The following is a 17,758-nucleotide window of genomic DNA, read 5'->3' as shown; positions in this document are numbered from 1 at the left end:
ACACGACACTTCGGTTTCTAGCTGCACACAACTTAATTTGGTTCCACACGAGTCTTTTCCCCACATGACTGACACTCTCTCTTGCTGTATTATCAATCCTGGTGTTTGTATCTTCCATTGCGCAAGTTTGATTCATGCTGCTTCCTCTGGCAGGAAGTCAAACACTAAGTTAGTTGATCAACAACCCATACTAAGCATGCTGGTGGACTATTTCTTAATGTCGGTTGGCTGTTTGGCTATGGAGCTTGGACTCTTATTATGGTCGCAAAAGCGAGAATAAAAATCAAAATTTTCTATGGTAACAACAGATGTCCCATAGAGCTCAGAACCATTTGAGAAGTCTCTTCACTTTCAACAGGTGACTGTGAGGTGTGTAATGTCCAGTCACAGGATAATCTGTGTGATATTCATTGACGGCACAGTGACTACCGAATGGTATGTGAAGGTTTTGGAAGGTGATTTCACCCCCATTATCCAAAGTGACACTAATCTCGAGAAGATACGGTTCCTGCAAGACAGTACTCGACCCCATGGAGGCAGGAGAGTGTTTGATGTGCTGGGGGAGCACTTTGGGGACCGCATTCTGGCTCTGTGGTACCCAGAGGCCACTGGCATGACACTCCTTTTTCTGGGGTATATTAAAGCCAAGGCATACCGCAATAAACCCAAAACCACTACTGAGCTCAAAACCGCCATTCTGGAGGTCATCGACAGCACCTACGTTTCGACACTTCAGGGGGTCTTGCAGAACTTCAGGGGGTCATGCAGAACTTCAGGGGGTCATGCAGAACTTAAGGGGGTCATGCAGAACTTCAGTGGGTCATGCTCAACTTCAGGGGGTCATACAGAACTTCAGGGGGTCATGCAGAATATCGGCATTCATCTGCGCCGGCCGGAGTGGCCGAGCGGTTCTAGGCGCTACAGTCTGGAACTGCGCGACCGCTACGGCCGTAGGTTCGAATCCTGCCTCGGGCATGGATGTGTGTGATGTCCTTAGCTTAGTTAGGCTTAAGTAGTTCTAAGTTGTAGGGGACTGGTGACCACAGAAGTTAAGTCCCATAGTGCTCAAAGCCATTTCAACCATTTATTCATCTGCGCGACAACACCACCAATGATAGTAGGTATATCGAACACGTCATAAGCGAAATCCGAATATCTGTAGCGACGTTTACATGTTAAATAAATTGTGTGCACGCCACACATTGTAACTAAACAAAGTTTCTTTTTCATATAGTTCAATAATCGTCACCGTGTGTGTGGTCCATCGATACCATGTTGATGTATGGCTATTGTGATCAAAATGCCCAACGGGCGTGTGCTGTGTATGCTGCTCAGTATCCTGGACGACATCATCCAAGTGTCCGGACCGTTCGCCGGATAGATACGTTATTTAAGGAAACAGGAAGTGTTTAGCCACATGTGAAACGTCAACCACGACCTACAACAAATGATGATGCCCAAGTAGGTGTTTTAGCTGCTGTCGCGTCTAATCCGCACATCAGTAGCAGACTAATTGCGCGAGAATCTGGAACCTCAAAAACGTCGGTGTTGAGAATGCTACATCAACATCGATTGCACCCGTACCATATTTCTATGCTCCAGGAATTGCATGGCGACGACTTTGAACATCGTGTATAGTTCTGCCAGTAGGCACAAGAGAAATTACGCGACGATGACAGATTTTTTGCACGCGTTCTATTTAGCGACGAAGCGCCATTCACCAACAGCAGTAACGTAAACCGGCATAATATGCACTATTGGGCAACGGAAAATCCACGATGGCTGCGACAAGTGGAACATCAGCGACCTTGGGTTGTCCTTCAGGGTGGTCCATTGATCGTGACCGGGCCAAATATCTCGCGAAATGAGTGTCAAACGAAAAAACCACGAAACTCGTCTAGCTTGAAGGGGAGAACCACATGTCGCTATGGTTGGCCCGCTAGATGGCGCTGCCATAGGTCAAACGGATATCAACTGCGTTGTTTTTTCTTTTTAAATAGGAACCCCTATTTTTATTACATATGCGTGTAGTACGTAAAGAAATATGACTGTTTTAGTTGGACCACTTTTTTCGGTTTCTGATAGATGGTGCTGTAATAGTCACAAACATATGGCTCACAATTTTAGACCAACAGTTGATAACAGGTAGGCCTTTTAAATTAAAATGCAGAACATAGCTACGTTTGAACATTTTATTCCGGTTGTGATACATGTACCTTTGTAAAGTTATCATTTCTGACAACGCATGCTGTTACAGCGTGATTAGCTGTAAAATACCACGTTAATGCAATAAATGCTCAAAATGATGTCCGTCAACCTCAATGCATTTGGCAATACGTGTAACGACATTCCTCTCAACAGCGAGTAGTTCGCCCTCCGATTAACACATGCATTGACAATGCGCTGACGCATGTTGTCAGGCGTTGTCGGTGGAGCACGATAGCAAATATCCTTCAGCTTTCCCCACAGAAAGAAATCCGGGGACGTCAGATCCGGTGAACGTGCGGGCCACGGTATGGTGCTTCGACGACCAATCCACCTGTCATGAAATATGCTATTCAATAGCGCTTCAACCGCACGCGAGCTATGTGCCGGACATCCATAATGTTGGAAGTACATCGCCATTCTGTCATGCAGTGAACCATCTTGTAGTAACATGTGTAGAACATTACGTAGGAAATCAGCATACATTGCACCATTTAGATTTCCATCGATGAAATGGGAGCCAATTATCCTTCCCCCCATAATGCTGCACCATACGTTAACCCGCCAAGGTCGCTGATGTTCCACTTGTCGCAACCATCGTGGATTTTCCGTTGCCCAACAGTGCATATTATGCCGGTTTACGTTACTGCTGTTGGTGAATGACGCTTCGTCGCTAAATAGAACGCGTGGAAAAAAATCTGTCATCGTCCCGTAATTTCTCTTGTGCCCAGTGGCAGAACTATACACGACGTTCAAAGTCGTCGCCATGCAATTCCTGGTGCATACAAATATAGTACGGGTACAATCGGTGTTGATGTAGCATTCTAAACACCGACGTTTTTGAGATTCCCGATTCTCGCGCAATTTGTCTGCTACTGATGTGCGGATTAGCCGCGACAGCAGCTAAAACACCTACTTGGGCATCGTCATTTGTTGCAGGTCGTGGTTGACGTTTCACACGTGGCTGAACACTTCCTGTTTCCTTAAATAACGTAACTATCCGGTGAACGGTCCGGACACTTGGATGGTGTCGTATAGGATACCGAGCAGCATACACAGCACACGCCCGTTGGGCATTTTGATCACAACAGCCATACATCAACATGATATCGACCTTTTCCGCAAATGGTAAACGGTCCATTTTAACACGGGTAATGTATCAGAAGCAAATACCGTCCGCACTGGCGGAATGTTACGTGATACCGCGTACTTGTACGTTTGTGACTATTGCAGCGCCATCTATCACAAAGAGAAAAAAGTGGTCCAGGCATATTTCTTTACGTACTACACGAGTATGTAATAAAAATGGGGGTTACAATTAAAAAAAAACGCTGTTGATAACCGTTTGACCTATGGCAGCACCATCTAGTGGGCCAACCATGGCGCCATCTGGTTTCCCCCTTCAAGCTAGACCAGTTTCGTTCTTTGTAGTTTTTTCGTTTTATGCTTATTTCGTGAGGCATTTGGCCCGGTCACGATCAATGGACCACACTGTATACCCTTCGTGATGTTGCAGTTTTCATGGCCACCAGTTACCAGTAAATAAAGGCCTAGTCCCGACAGAACCCAATACATCTGCTACTGTGCGGTGCTGTGCGGGGGAGTTATCGACGTGTTACCTGGCCGTGTGTGCTGCCGCCGAGCCAGACACGCATTAGCAAATGAGGGCTCGTGTACCCCGATCGATCCCCTCTCACACCACTGCACGCACGAACGATACGACAATCGCCTTTCAAACACCGCCGACTCACTACTCTTACAAGGGAACCTCCCCATCGCACCCCCCTCAGATTTAGTTATAAGTTGGCACAGTGGATAGGCCTTGAAAAACTGAACACAGATCAGTCGAGAAAACAGGAAGAAGTTGCGTGGAAGTACGAAAAAAATAAGCAAAATATACAAACTGAGTAGTCCATGTGCAAGATAGGCAATATCAATGACAATATGAGCCCATCAGCGCCGTGGTCCCGTGGTTAGCGTGAGCACCTGCGGAGTGAGAGGTCCTTGGTTCAAGTCTTCCCTCAGGTGAAAAGTTTTCTCTCTTCATTTTTGCAAAGTTATGATTTGTCCGTTCGTTCATTGACGTCTCTGTTCACTGTAATTAGTTTAATTGCGTTTTTCGACCGCACCGCAAAACCGTGCGATTAGTAGACGAAAGGACGTGCCTCTCCAATGGAAACCGAAAACATTTGATCGCAAGGTCATAGGTCAACCGATTCCTCCATAGGAAAACACGTCTGATATATTCCATACGACACTGGTGACGGCATGTGCGTCGCATGACAGGAATATGTTGTCGACCCACCTAACCTGTACACTTGGCGAATAGGTAAAAAGATTCTTCTACCTTGCCCGGTTTAGGTTTTCTTATGGATGTGATAATCACTCCAAAAAAAAGTGATGAAAACATAAGAGTTTGTCACATAAACTGCAACAAATGAATGCAACAGTTTCACAGTCGGACAATTTTCCCTGTGCTTTGTCAAAACATATGTTTTGTTTCGATGTTTGTTTAGGTGTAGCGTCCCCATACTACGGCGCAGTTCCCTCGCATCGGACGGACGGACGGACAGATAATAATTGTCTAAAAATAAAAAAATTAAACTTTTCGCTCGAGGGAAGACTTGAACCAAGAATCTTTCGTTCCGAAGCTGCTCACGCTAACCACGGGACCACGGCGCTCCAGAGCTAACATTGACGTTGATGTTACCTATCTTGCTTATGGACTACTCAGTTTGTATATTTTGCTTATTTTTTTCATAGTTCCACACAACTTCTTCCTGTTTTCTCGATTGATCTGTGTTCAGTTTCTCAAGGCCTAATGACTATGCCCACTTATAACTAAATCTGAGGGCGGTGCGATGGGGAGGTTCCCTTGTTAGCAGAACAGAATGTATCTCGGGAGACAAGCGCTTGCTGTGACACAACTACTGTTATAAGACAAATGACAAGGAAAAAAACAGACAGTTTAATACAGAAACGTGTTTTGGTTCTGTAGACTACGAGACAACTTTTGCCGGGTCAGACGTCGTATTTTATGGACTCTTTATCGAGCACGAGAGTACCTGATACGAGTTATTGAAATCCTAATTGAAGAAAAAAAAAATGGCTCTGAGCACTATGGGACTTAACTTCTGAGGTCATCAGTCACCTAGAACGTAGAACTACTTAAACCGAACTAACCTAAGGACATCACGCAAAGCCGGCCGCGGTGGTCTCGCGGTTCTAGGCGCGCAGTCCGGAACCGTGCGATTGCTACGGTCGCAGGTTCGAATCCTGCCTCGGGCATGGATGTGTGTGATGTCCTTAGGTTAGTTAGGTTTAAGTAGTTCTAAGTTCTAGGGGACTGATAACCACAGCAGTTGAGTCCCATAGTGCTCAGAGCCATTTTTTGAACATCACGCAAATCCATGCCCGAGGCAGGATTCGAACCTGCGACCGTAACGGTCTCGCGGTTCCAGACTGCAGCGCCAGAACCGCGCGGCCACTTCGGCCGGCTTTTTCATCATCCTTAAGTTGGCAACATGTAGGTAAACAAACCACACAGAAGGAAACACACAGTGAACTCACAATATTTACGTCTTCAAAAGCACACTTTTCAAACTAATATCTATAAGTAGTTCAAATGTGTGTGAATTCCTAAGGGACCAAACTGTTTAGGACATCGGTCTCTAGACTTACACACTACTTAAACTAACCTAAGCTAAGAACAACAGACACACATTCATGCCCGAGAGAGGACTCGAACCTCCGTCGGGAGCGGCCGCGCTATCCGTGACATGGCGCCTCAAACCACGCGGCTATAACTAGCTGCAAAAGAGTAATGGAGCACCACAAAAATAAGAGTAAACATGGTTAACATGTGAAGGAAAGATTCCGGAATATGATAATGTTCTTACGTTTCGAATATGAAGTGGTGGTGCGACCTCCAGATCAGGTGAGAGCAAACACAGATGCCAACAAACTGCAAGTAATTACGTACTTACATAAAAAAACGCGAAGTGAGGTGTCTGATGATATAAAGATCACAAATATGAAAACAAAACGGTGTCGTTCTAGATCCCACTCAAGATGGCTTACAATTAGAGTAGAAATCACGCGAAACGTATGTGGGAGAACTAAATTACAGTTGTAGCAAGAAAAAGTGGTTTTTATTTACAATCACTGCTTTTTTTCTAAAAAAAAATAAAATTTGAGGATACTCCGACATCGAATATAATGTAGCGAAAATTACTTATAACTGAAGCATGGGCCGGCCGGAGTGGCCGTGTGGTTCTAGGTGCTACAGTCTGGTGCCGAGCGACCGCTCCGGTCGGAGGTTCGAATCCTGCCTCGGGCATGGATGTGTGTGATGTCCTTAGGTTAGTTAGGTTTAATTAGTTCTAAGTTCTAGGGGACTGATGACCTCCGATATTAAGTCCCATAGTGCTCAGAGCCATTTGAACCATTTTTTTAGTTAACTACAAACACCACAGGGAGAACGGGGTCTCCAAAGACGACCTATGAGGTGGCTAAGCTGAGATCAGAATAGGCAAGGTGTGTAGAGTAGAAGTAGTGAGAGAGTGAAGGATATTGTTGTTGTGTTCTTCAGTCCTGAGACTGGTTTGATGCAGCTCTCCATGCTGCTCTATCCTGTGCAAGCTTCTTCATCTCCCAGTACCTAATGCAACCTACATCCTTCTGAATTTGCTTGGTGTATTCATCTCTTGGTCTCCCTCTACGATTTTTACCCTCCACGCTCCCCTCCAGTAGTAAATTACTCATCCCTTGATGCCTCAGAACATGTCCTACCAACCGATCCGTTCTTCTAGTCAGGTTGTGTCACAAACTCCTCCACAATTCAATTCAATACCTCCTCATTAGTTATGTGATCTACCCACCTAATCTTCAGCATTCTTCTGTAGCACCACATTTCAAATGCTTCTATTCCCTTCTTGTCCAAACTATTTATAGTCCATGTTTCACCTCCATACATGGCTACACTCCATAGAAATACTTTCAGAAACGACTTCCTGACACTTAAATCAATACTCGAAGTTAACAAATTTCTCTTCTTCAGAAACGCTTTCCTTGCCATTGCCACTCTACATTTTATATCCTCTCTATTTCGTCCATCATCAGTTATTTTGCTCCCCAAATAGCAAAACTCATTTGCTACTGTGCGTGTCTCATTTCCTAATCGAATTCCCTCAGCATCACGCGATTTAATTCGACTATATTCCACTATCCTCCTTTTGCTTTTGTTGATCTTCATCTTATACCCTCCTTTCAAGACACTGCCCACTCCGTTCAACTGCTCTTGCAAGTCCTTTGCTGTCTCTGACAGAATTACAATGTCATCGGCGAACCTCAAAGTTTTTATTTCTTCCCCATGGATTTTAATGCCTACTCCGAACTTTTCTTTTGTTTCCTTCACTGCTTGCTCAATACACAGATTGAATAGCATCGGGGAGAGGCTACAACCCTCTCTCACTCCCTTCCCAACCACTGCTTCCCTTTCATGTCCCTCGACCCTAAGAGAAGAATAATCTACTGAAAGACGGCTTAAAACTGCGGGTTAAGAGGCACGCGCCGCAGGGAGGTTGGCAGCGCGCGCCTTTCGGCGGCGCGGCGGCTGAGGTTGGCAGGCCTGGAGAGCCCGCCACTGGCGAATGGCGCGCCGCGTATCGACCGGTGGCGCCACGCCCACGGCGCGCTCGATGAAAGAGCGCCGGTTGGTGGAGCTGGTCCGCGAGGGGGGGGGGGGGGAGTGTGTTTTGGCGCGCCGCTGCCGCCGTGTAGTACTACGCCGCTACTACGGCGCCGTGACGTCACGGCCGCGGCAGAGGCTGGATCAATACGCGACACAACATAACCCAGTTCTGGCGGCTGCCCGGGCCAAGGGGAAGTAACAGGGACGCGCTCTGCAGCCCGGCAGGAAGCGGCCGAGACATACACAGCTAACTCCTCCCACACTCACTCAGCAAGACAAGGCACGCTCTGTGCTTCATGAAGAGGCAAAGTTAGTTCTCTTTGCTGATGATACAAGTATAGTAATCACACCTGACAAACAAGAATTAACTGATGAAATTGTCAATACTGTCTTTCAGAAAATTACTAAGTGGTTCCTTGTAAACGGACTCTCACTGAATTTTGATAAGACACAGTACATACAGTTCTGTACAGTGAATGGTATGACGCCATTAATAAATATAGACCTTAATCAGAAGCATATAGCTAAGGTAGAATATTTCAATTTTTTGTGGCCATTGATGAGAGATTAAATTGGAAGAAACACATTGATGATCTGCTGAAACGTTTGAGTTCAGCTACTTATGCAATAAGGGTCATTGCAAATTTTGGTGATAAACATCTTAGTAAATTAGCTTACTACGCCTATTTTCACTCGTTGCTTTCATATGGCATTATACACTCCTGGAAATTGAAATAAGAACACCGTGAATTCATTGTCCCAGGAAGGGGAAACTTTATTGACACATTCCTGGGGTCAGATACATCACATGATCACACTGACAGAACCACAGGCACATAGACACAGGCAACAGAGCATGCACAATGTCGGCACTAGTACAGTGTATATCCACCTTTCGCAGCAATGCAGGCTGCTATTCGCCCATGGAGACGATCGTAGAGATGCTGGATGTAGTCCTGTGGAACGGCTTGCCATGCCATTTCCACCTGGCGCCTCAGTTGGACCAGCGTTCGTGCTGGACGTGCAGACCGCGTGAGACGGCGCTTCATCCAGTCCCAAACATGCTCAATGGGGGACAGATCCGGAGATCTTGCTGGCCAGGGTAGTTGACTTACACCTTCTAGAGCACGTTGGGTGGCACGGGGTACATGCGGACGTGCATTGTCCTGTTGGAACAGCAAGTTCCCTTGCCGGTCTAGGAATGGTAGAACGATGGGTTCTATGACGGTTTGGATGTACCGTGCACTATTCAGTGTCCCCTCGACGATCACCAGTGGTGTACGGCCAGTGTAGGAGATCGCTCCCCACACCATGATGCCGGGTGTTGGCCCTGTGTGCCTCGGTCGTATGCAGTCCTGATTGTGGCGCTCACCTGCACGGCGCCAAACACGCATACGACCATCATTGGCACCAAGGCAGAAGCGACTCTCATCGCTGAAGACGACACGTCTCCATTCGTCCCTCCATTCACGCCTGTCGCGACACCACTGGAGGCGGGCTGCACGATGTTGGGGCGTGAGCGGAAGACGGCCTAACGGTGTGCGGGACCGTAGCCCAGCTTCATGGAGACGGTTGCGAATGGTCCTCGCCGATACCCCAGGAGCAACAGTGTCCCTAATTTGCTGGGAAGTGGCGGTACGGTCCCCTACGGCACTGCGTAGGATCCTACGGTCTTGGCGTGCATCCGTGCGTCGCTGCGGTCCGGTCCCAGGTCGACGGGCACGTGCACCTTCCGCCGACCACTGGCGACAACATCGATGTACTGTGGAGACCTCACGCCCCACGTGTTGAGCAATTCGGCGGTACGTCCACCCGGCCTCCCGCATGCCCACTATACGCCCTCGCTCAAAGTCCGTCAACTGCACATACGGTTCACGTCCACGCTGTCGCGGCATGCTACCAGTGTTAAAGACTGCGATGGAGCTCCGTATGCCACGGCAAACTGGCTGACACTGACGGCGGCGGTGCACAAATGCTGCGCAGCTAGCGCCATTCGACGGCCAACACCGCGGTTCCTGGTGTGTCCGCTGTGCCGTGCGTGTGATCATTGCTTGTACAGCCCTCTCGCAGTGTCCGGAGCAAGTATGGTGGGTCTGACACACCGGTGTCAATGTGTTCTTTTTTCCATTTCCAGGAGTGTATTTTGGGGTAATTCATCACTGAGGAATAAAGTATTTATTGCACAAAAGCGTGTAATCAGAATAATAGCTGGAGTCCACCCAAGATCATCCTGCAGACATTTATTTAAGGATCTAGGGATATTCACAGTAGCTTCTCAGTATATATACTCTCTTATCAAATTTGTTATTAATAACCAAACCCAATTCAAAAGTAATAGCAGTGTGCATAACTACACTACTAGGAGAAAGGATGATCTTCACTATTCAAGATTAAATCTAACTTTGGCACAGAAAGGGGTGAATTATACTGGCACTAAAGTCTTTGGTCACTTACCAAATAGTATCAAAAGTCTGACAGATAACCAACAAGTATTTAAGAAGAAATTAAAAGAATTTCTGAATGACAACTCCTTCTACTCCATAGAGGAATTTTTAGATATAAATTAAAAAACATTAAAAAATAAAAAAATAAAAATAAAAAACACAAAAAAATGAAAAAGTTGTTATATTAACTTAATTATGTTGTTAAATTAACTTAATTATGTCATGTATTGGAAAATTTGACTCGTTCCACATCATTACGAAATATCGTATTCATGATCCATGGAACTAGTATTAATCTAACTAATCTAATCTGTTCAGGACTATTACTGACAGAGAGTAACACGTCATCTTCAGTCACCGTATACACTGCCTGACTAAAGAAAGTGAACGACAGAAGGAGACGAGCAAACGAAACTCTACGGGTTCACAGGGTACGTAACCTCGTGCTATTTACGTGATTACAAAATCGAGTGAATATCGAAAAATGGCTCTGAGCACTATGCGACTTAACTTCTGACGTAATCAGTCGCCTAGAACTTAGAACTAATTAAACCTAACTAACCTAAGGACATCACACACATCCATGCTCGAGGCAGGATTCGAACCTGCGACCGTAGCGGTCGCTCGGCTCCAGACTGAAGCGCCTAGAACCGCACGGCTACTCCGGCCGGCAGTCAATATCGACGAGCATTGTTGTTGATGTTGTTGTTGTTGTTCTGGTCTTCAGTCAGAAGACTAGTTTGATGCAGCTACTGTACCCTGCGCTCCGAGTAATTACTGCAACGCACATTCCTCAGAATCTGCTTACAGTATTCATCTCTCCGTCTCTTTCTACGTCTGTGGTTAGCCCACACGCTTCCATCCAGTACTAAATTGGTGATTCCTGGATGTCTCAGAATATGCCCTACCAACTCTTCTTTTGGTCCGGTTGTACCACAAATTTATCTTTCCCCAATTATATTCAGTACTTCCCAAGTGCGCTACTGGCCATTAAAACTTGTAACGGTACTTGAATTATGTAATCATTGCGGCATCTCAACTCAACCTCTCGATACCAGCAATATTCTACTGTGTTTCTGTAAAGTAGTTAACATATTTCTGAGACAACATTCAGATTTGATTTCATTTTTGATACATCGATATGTTTATGTTGCAATGAGATTATTCTTATGTGTATTCTTTCTTTTTTCACTATGACCTTTGTCGTACTTGATTTTTTGGGCGCGTAAGCGGTTATTAGAGAGTACAGTCTTGGTCATCATGTTGAAAAGACGCAAATTGTAGTCAGTTTATGGCTCTGAGCACTATGGGACTCAACTGCTGTGGTCGTAAGTCCCCTAGAACTTAGAACTACCTAAACCTAACTAACCTAAGGACATCACACACATCCATGCCCGAGGCAGGATTCGAACCTGCGACCGTAGCGGTCGTGCGGTTCCAGACTGTAGCGCCTTTAACCGCTCGGCCACTCCGGCCGGCTGTAGTCAGTTTATAAAATGTGAATTTTAACAGTGAGGAAGGTATATTCAAGTATGTTTTATTTTGTGAAGTGTAGTGATATTGCAACTAAAGTAATAAAAAGGAAGTGTAACTTATATTAGGAGTGCTGATTAATTTTTTACATCACCATTGTCATAACTAGCAAAAGTGTAATCTTCAAGAATGGTTTATGAAACACACCTATAAAACTTTTGAATATCGCAGAATAACACCTAGGCCTCTTTGCATCCGAGCTTGGAATCATCACTACCTACATTTTCAACGATTCTTAGAAACTGCTACACCAAGAAGAAATGCAGATGATAGGCGGGTATTCATTGGACAAATATATTATACTAGAACTGCATGTGATTACTTTTTCACGCAATTTGGGTGCATAGATCCTGAGAAATCAGTACCCGGAACAACTATCTCTGGCCGAAATAACAGCCTCGATACGCCTGGGCATTGAGTCAAACAGAGCTCAGATGGCGTGTACAGGTACAGCTGCCCATGCAGCTTCAACACGATACCACAGTTCATCAAGAGTAGTGACTGGCGTATTGTGACGAGCCAGTTGCTCGGCCACCATTGACCGGACGTTTTCAATAGGTGAGAGATCTGGAGAATGTGCTGGCCAGGGCAGCAGTCGAACATTTTCTGTATCCAGAAAGGCCCGTACAGGACCTGCAACATACGGTCGTGCATAATCCTGCTGAAATGTAGCGTTCCGCAGGGATCGAATGCAAGGTAGAGCCACGGGTCGTAACACATCTGAAACGTAATGTCCACTGGTCAAATTGCAGTCAATGCCAACCAAGAGGTGACCGAGACTCGTAACCGATGGCACCCCATACCACCACGCCGGGTGATACACCAGTATGGCGATGAGGAATACACGCTTCCAATGTGCGTTCACCGTGATGTCGCCAAACACGGATGCGACCATCGTGATGCTGTAAACAGAACCTGGATTCATCCGAAAAATTTTTTTGCCATCCGTGCACCCAGGTTCGTCGTCGAGTACACCATCGCAGGCACTCCTGTCTGTGATGCAGCGTCAAGGGTAACCGCAGCCACGGTCTCCGAGCTGATAGTCCATGCTGCTGCAAACGTCGTCGAACTGTTCGTGCAGATGGTTGTTGTCTTGCAAACGTCCCCATCTGTTGACTCAGGGATCGAGACGTGGCTGCACGATCCGTCACAGCCGTGCGGATAAGACGCCTGTCATCTCGACTGCTAGTGATACGAGGCCGTTGTGATCCAGCACGGCGTTCCGTATTATCCTCCTGAACCCACCGATTCCATATTCTGCCAACAGTCATTGTATCGCGATAAACACGAGCAGCAATGTCGCGATACCATAAACCGCAATCGCGATAGGCTACAATCCGACCTCTATCAAAGTCGTAAACGTGATGGTACGCATTTCTCCTCCTTAGTCGAGGCATCACAACAACGTTTCACCAGGCAACGCCGGTCAACTGCTGTTTGTGTACGAGAAATCGGTTGGAAACTTTCCTCATGTCAGCACGATGCAGGTGTCCCACCGGCGACAACCTTGTGTGAATGCTCTGAAAAACTAATTATTTGCATATCATAACGTCTTCTTTCTGTCGGTTGTATTTCGCGTCTGTAGCACGTCATCTTTGTGGTGTGGCAATTTTAATGGCCAGTAGTGTAGATGATGGCACAGTAATGACACCAATGAACAAGTGTGGTTACGAGATCTACTCATCTAATATTCAGCATTCTTCTGTAGCACCACATTTCGGAAGCTTATATTCTCTTCTTCTCTAAACTATTTATCGTCCATGTTTCACTTCCATACACAACGTTAACAAGTTTCTCTTCCTGAGGAACTTTTTTCTTACCATTGCCAGTCTATATTTTATATCTTCCGTACTACGACCATCGTCATTTAATTTGCTTTCCAAATAGCAAAACTGATTTACTATTTTAAGTGTCTCATTTCCTAAACTAATTCTCTCAGAACCGCCTTATGTAACTCGACATTCCATTATCCTCCTTTTCTTTTGTTGGCGTTTTGTATCCTCCTTTAAAGATACTATCCATTCCGTTAAACTGCTCTTGCTGTCTCTGCCAAAACTGCAATGTCATCGGCAAACCTCAAGCTTTTATTTCTTCTATCTGGACTTTAATTCCTGGTCCAAAGTTTTCTTTTGATTCGTTTACTGCTTGCTCAATATACAGATTGAATAACATCGGGGATAGGCTACAACTCTGTTTCACTCCCTTCCCAATCACTTCTTCCCTTTCATGCCCCTCAACTTTTGTAACTGCCCTTTGGTTTCTGTACAAATTGTAAATAGCCTTTTGCTCCCTGTATTTCACCACTGCCGCCTTTAGAATTTCATAGAGAGTATTCCAGCCAACATTGTCAAAAGCTTTCTCTAAGTCTACAAATGCTAGAAACGTAGGTTTGGCTTTCCTTAATCTATTTTCTAAGATAAGTCGTAGGGTCAGTATTGCCTCACGTGTTCCTACATTTCTCCGGAATCTGAACTGATCTTCCCCGAAGTCGGCTACTACCTGTTGTAAGTAGGCTGTTCAGGTTTTTATATTGGTAACGCCATTATAGTGTTAGGCAGCAGGATGTGAACAGCGCGTAGCGTTGCGCAGTTGGAGGTGAGCCGCCAGCAGTGGTGGATGTGAGGAGAGAGATGGCGAGGTTTTGAAATTTGCAATACTGGATATCATGAACTGCTATATACATTATGACTTTTGAACACTATTGAGGTAAATACATTGTTTGTTCTCTATTAAAGTCTTTCATTTGCTAACTATGCCTATCAGTAGTTAGTGCCTTCCGTAGTTTGAATCTTTTATTTAGCTGGCAGTAGTGGCGCTTGCCATATTGCAGTAGTTCGAGTAACGAAGATTTTTGGTGAGGTAAGTGATTTGTGAAAGGTATAGGTTAATGTTAGTCAGGGCCATTCTTTTGTAGGGATTTTTGAAAGTCAGATTGCGTTGCGCTGAAAATATTGTGTGTCACTTTAGTGAATGTTTGAGTACGTTCAGTTTTGCTCAGCTGTTTGAAAAGCTAATAGTGTAAGAGGTTTATCACCACAGTAATTCAGAAATTGTTCTAAGGGGACGTTTCATACTGTTTTTCCATTCTTCTGTAAATGATTCATGTATGTATTTTGAAGCCGTGACTTATTAAAGTGATAGTTCGGTAATCTTCACACATGTCAGCACCTGATTTCTTTGGAACTGCGATTATTATATTCTTCTTGAAGTCTTGGGTATTCGCCTGTCTCATACATCTTGCTCACCAGATGGTGGAGTTTTGTCAGGGCTGGCTCTCCCAAGGCTATCAGTAGTTCTAACGCAGTGCCGTCTACTCCTGGGGCCTTGTTTCGACTCAGGTCTTTCAGTGCTCTGTCAAACTCTTCACGCAGTATCATATCCTCCTCCTCATCTACCATTTCCATAATATTGCCCTCAAGTACATCGCCCTTGTATAGACCCTCTATATACTCCTTCCACCTTTCTGCTTTCCCTTTTTCACTTAGGACTGCTTTTACGTCTGAGGTCTTGGTATTCATACAGGTGGTTCTCTTTTATCCAAAGGTCTCGTTAATTTTCCTATAGGCGGAATCTATCTTGCCCCTAATATTGTGTGCTTCTACATTCTTACATTAGTCCTCTAGCAAGTGCTGTTCAGCCATTTTGCACTTCCTGTCTATCTCATTTTTGAGACGTTTGTATTCCCTTTCACCTGCTTCATTTATTATGTTTTTATATTTTCTCCTTTTATTGATTAAATTCAATATCTCTTGTGCTACACAAGGAACTCTACTAGCCCTTCTCTTTTTACCTATATTTGATCCTCTTCTGCCTTCAGTACTTCATCTCTCAAAGCTGCCCATTTTTCTTCTATTGTACTTCTTTCCCCTGTTCTTGTCAATTGTTCCCTAATGCTCCGACAAACCCTCTACAGCCTTTGGTTCTTCCAGTTTATCTAGGTGGCATCTCCTTAAATTCCTGCCTTTATTTATTATTGCATTATCCTGTTGAAAAATGCCATCACTATACTGTCGCGTGAGGTATAACAAACGAAGACGCAAGATGATCGTAAAACGCCGTTGGGGCATCAGAGTTCCCTACGGGACTACCAGCTGTGCACAACGGATGGGTCCCTACACCATGACGCCAAGACTTCAAAAATGGCTCTGAGCACTATGGGACTTAACTTCTGAGGTCACCAGTCCCCTAGAACTTAGAACTACTTAAAGCTAACTAACCTAAGGACATCACACACATCCATGCCCGAGGCAGGATTCGAACCTGCGACCGTAGCGGTCGCGCGGTTCCAGACTGTAGCGCCTAGAACCGCTCGGCCACTCCGGCCGGCAACGCCAAGACTAAAGGGACGAAATAATACTGCGCGAAGTCCGACGCCAAGAGCTGTACATTATTGTTGCACAATAGTTTATGACCGGTAGGCGTCAGTTACAACTCTACCTACGTAGCAAACATGGCATTGCTAAAAAAAAAAAAAAAAAAAAGTACGCAACGATGTACGAAAATGTGACTTGCGGCTGTAGTTACATGTAACAGACCCACACGACTACCGACATTTTTTAAGGATGCACGAGGAATTTTACAACGAACTGTCGAACGTCGTTACACGTTACACACTTTCCACAATGCTGGAAGGGGTCTATAAACCTGAGAAGAGCAAGATACATTACTGTAGAGGGTCAGTAGGCAGTACTGTTACGTCTTTTTGCAACAAATAATTGAATCTTGCGAAACGAACAGAGAAGAAGATGCAGTGTTATTTCCCTGCACTTAAACATTTTGACCTTTCTACCTTTAATTGTTGAATAAGTATTAAATATGCTACCCTGAATTCACTTCAATAGATGGTTCCCTTTCATCCGTGTTTCCTGATGTATTCACATACATGTGGAGTCGCTGTATCAGTTCTTGGGGCATTTTCGTTCTGTCCTTGCAACTACAAAAAATACGTGTTTTTTTCTTTCAACAGACGCGTTTCGCTGTATGGAGGTAAAGGTCGGCCGCTGTGGCCCAACGTTTCTGGAACCGCGGTGCTGCTACGGTCGGAGGTTCGAATCCTGCCTCGGGCATGGATGTGTGTGATGTCGTTTTGTTAGTTAGGTTTAAGTCGCTCTAAGTCTAGGGGCTGATGACCTCAGATGTTAAGTCCCATAGTGCTCAGAGCCATTTTTGAAGTAAAGCATTCTCGGTGGTCTGTAATGATGCTTTACTTGAATGAACCGAAAGGTGTCTGGTGAAAAAAAACAGGCATTCTTTGTAGTTTGCAATGACAAAGCGGAAATACTCCGAAGAACTGTAAAGCAACTATGGACAATATGGCCACACAAATGAAGCAGTATCAACTGTTTACACGCGCCCCAAATCACGAAGTGCCGGCGGAGTTGCCGTGTATTGCGCAATATCACCCTAACACGGTGCAATATATTTCGCGACATAATAAGCGGACATCAATATTTCTAAAACGCTGCACTCTACTTCAACATACTGCGCAAACCGTAAATAATGCTCTAAGAAAAAAATCCAAATGGCTCTGAGCACTATGGGACTTAACTGCTGAGGTCATCAGTCGCCTAGAACTTAGAAGTACTTAAACGTAACTAACCTAAGGACATCACACACATCTGTGCCCGAGGCAGGATTCCAACCTGCGACCGTAGCGGTCGCGCTGTTCAACGCTCTAAGACCACCAATTTTATTGTGCACTATTCACTACTGTGCAATAAATATTGACCTTGTGAGGAACCCTTAACACCGCTGTCTCTTTTCGCCTCGTGTCCTACTAAACAAGTGCTTATACTTCTTATGGGGCTGCATTTTAGAGCCCATGTTTGCTAGACTTTGGTGCGTCGATTGATCGTTCCTATCATATCCCTGAGTACTGACAGAC

At 45.1% G+C, this 17,758-nt stretch overlaps 1 protein-coding gene across 1 annotated transcript in view; it reads right to left on the bottom strand.

Annotated features, from left to right (window-relative positions):
- The window catches only part of LOC126108477 (growth factor receptor-bound protein 14-like), a 797,866-nt gene that overhangs the window by 765,521 nt on the left and 14,587 nt on the right, over positions 1-17,758 (bottom strand). The window lies entirely within an intron of this gene.

This window comes from Schistocerca cancellata, chromosome 11 (assembly GCF_023864275.1).
Source record: "Schistocerca cancellata isolate TAMUIC-IGC-003103 chromosome 11, iqSchCanc2.1, whole genome shotgun sequence".
Lineage (NCBI taxonomy): Eukaryota > Metazoa > Arthropoda > Insecta > Orthoptera > Acrididae > Schistocerca > Schistocerca cancellata.
Note: the sequence above shows the minus strand (reverse complement) of the source record. Positions and strands in the feature narration are given on the sequence as shown.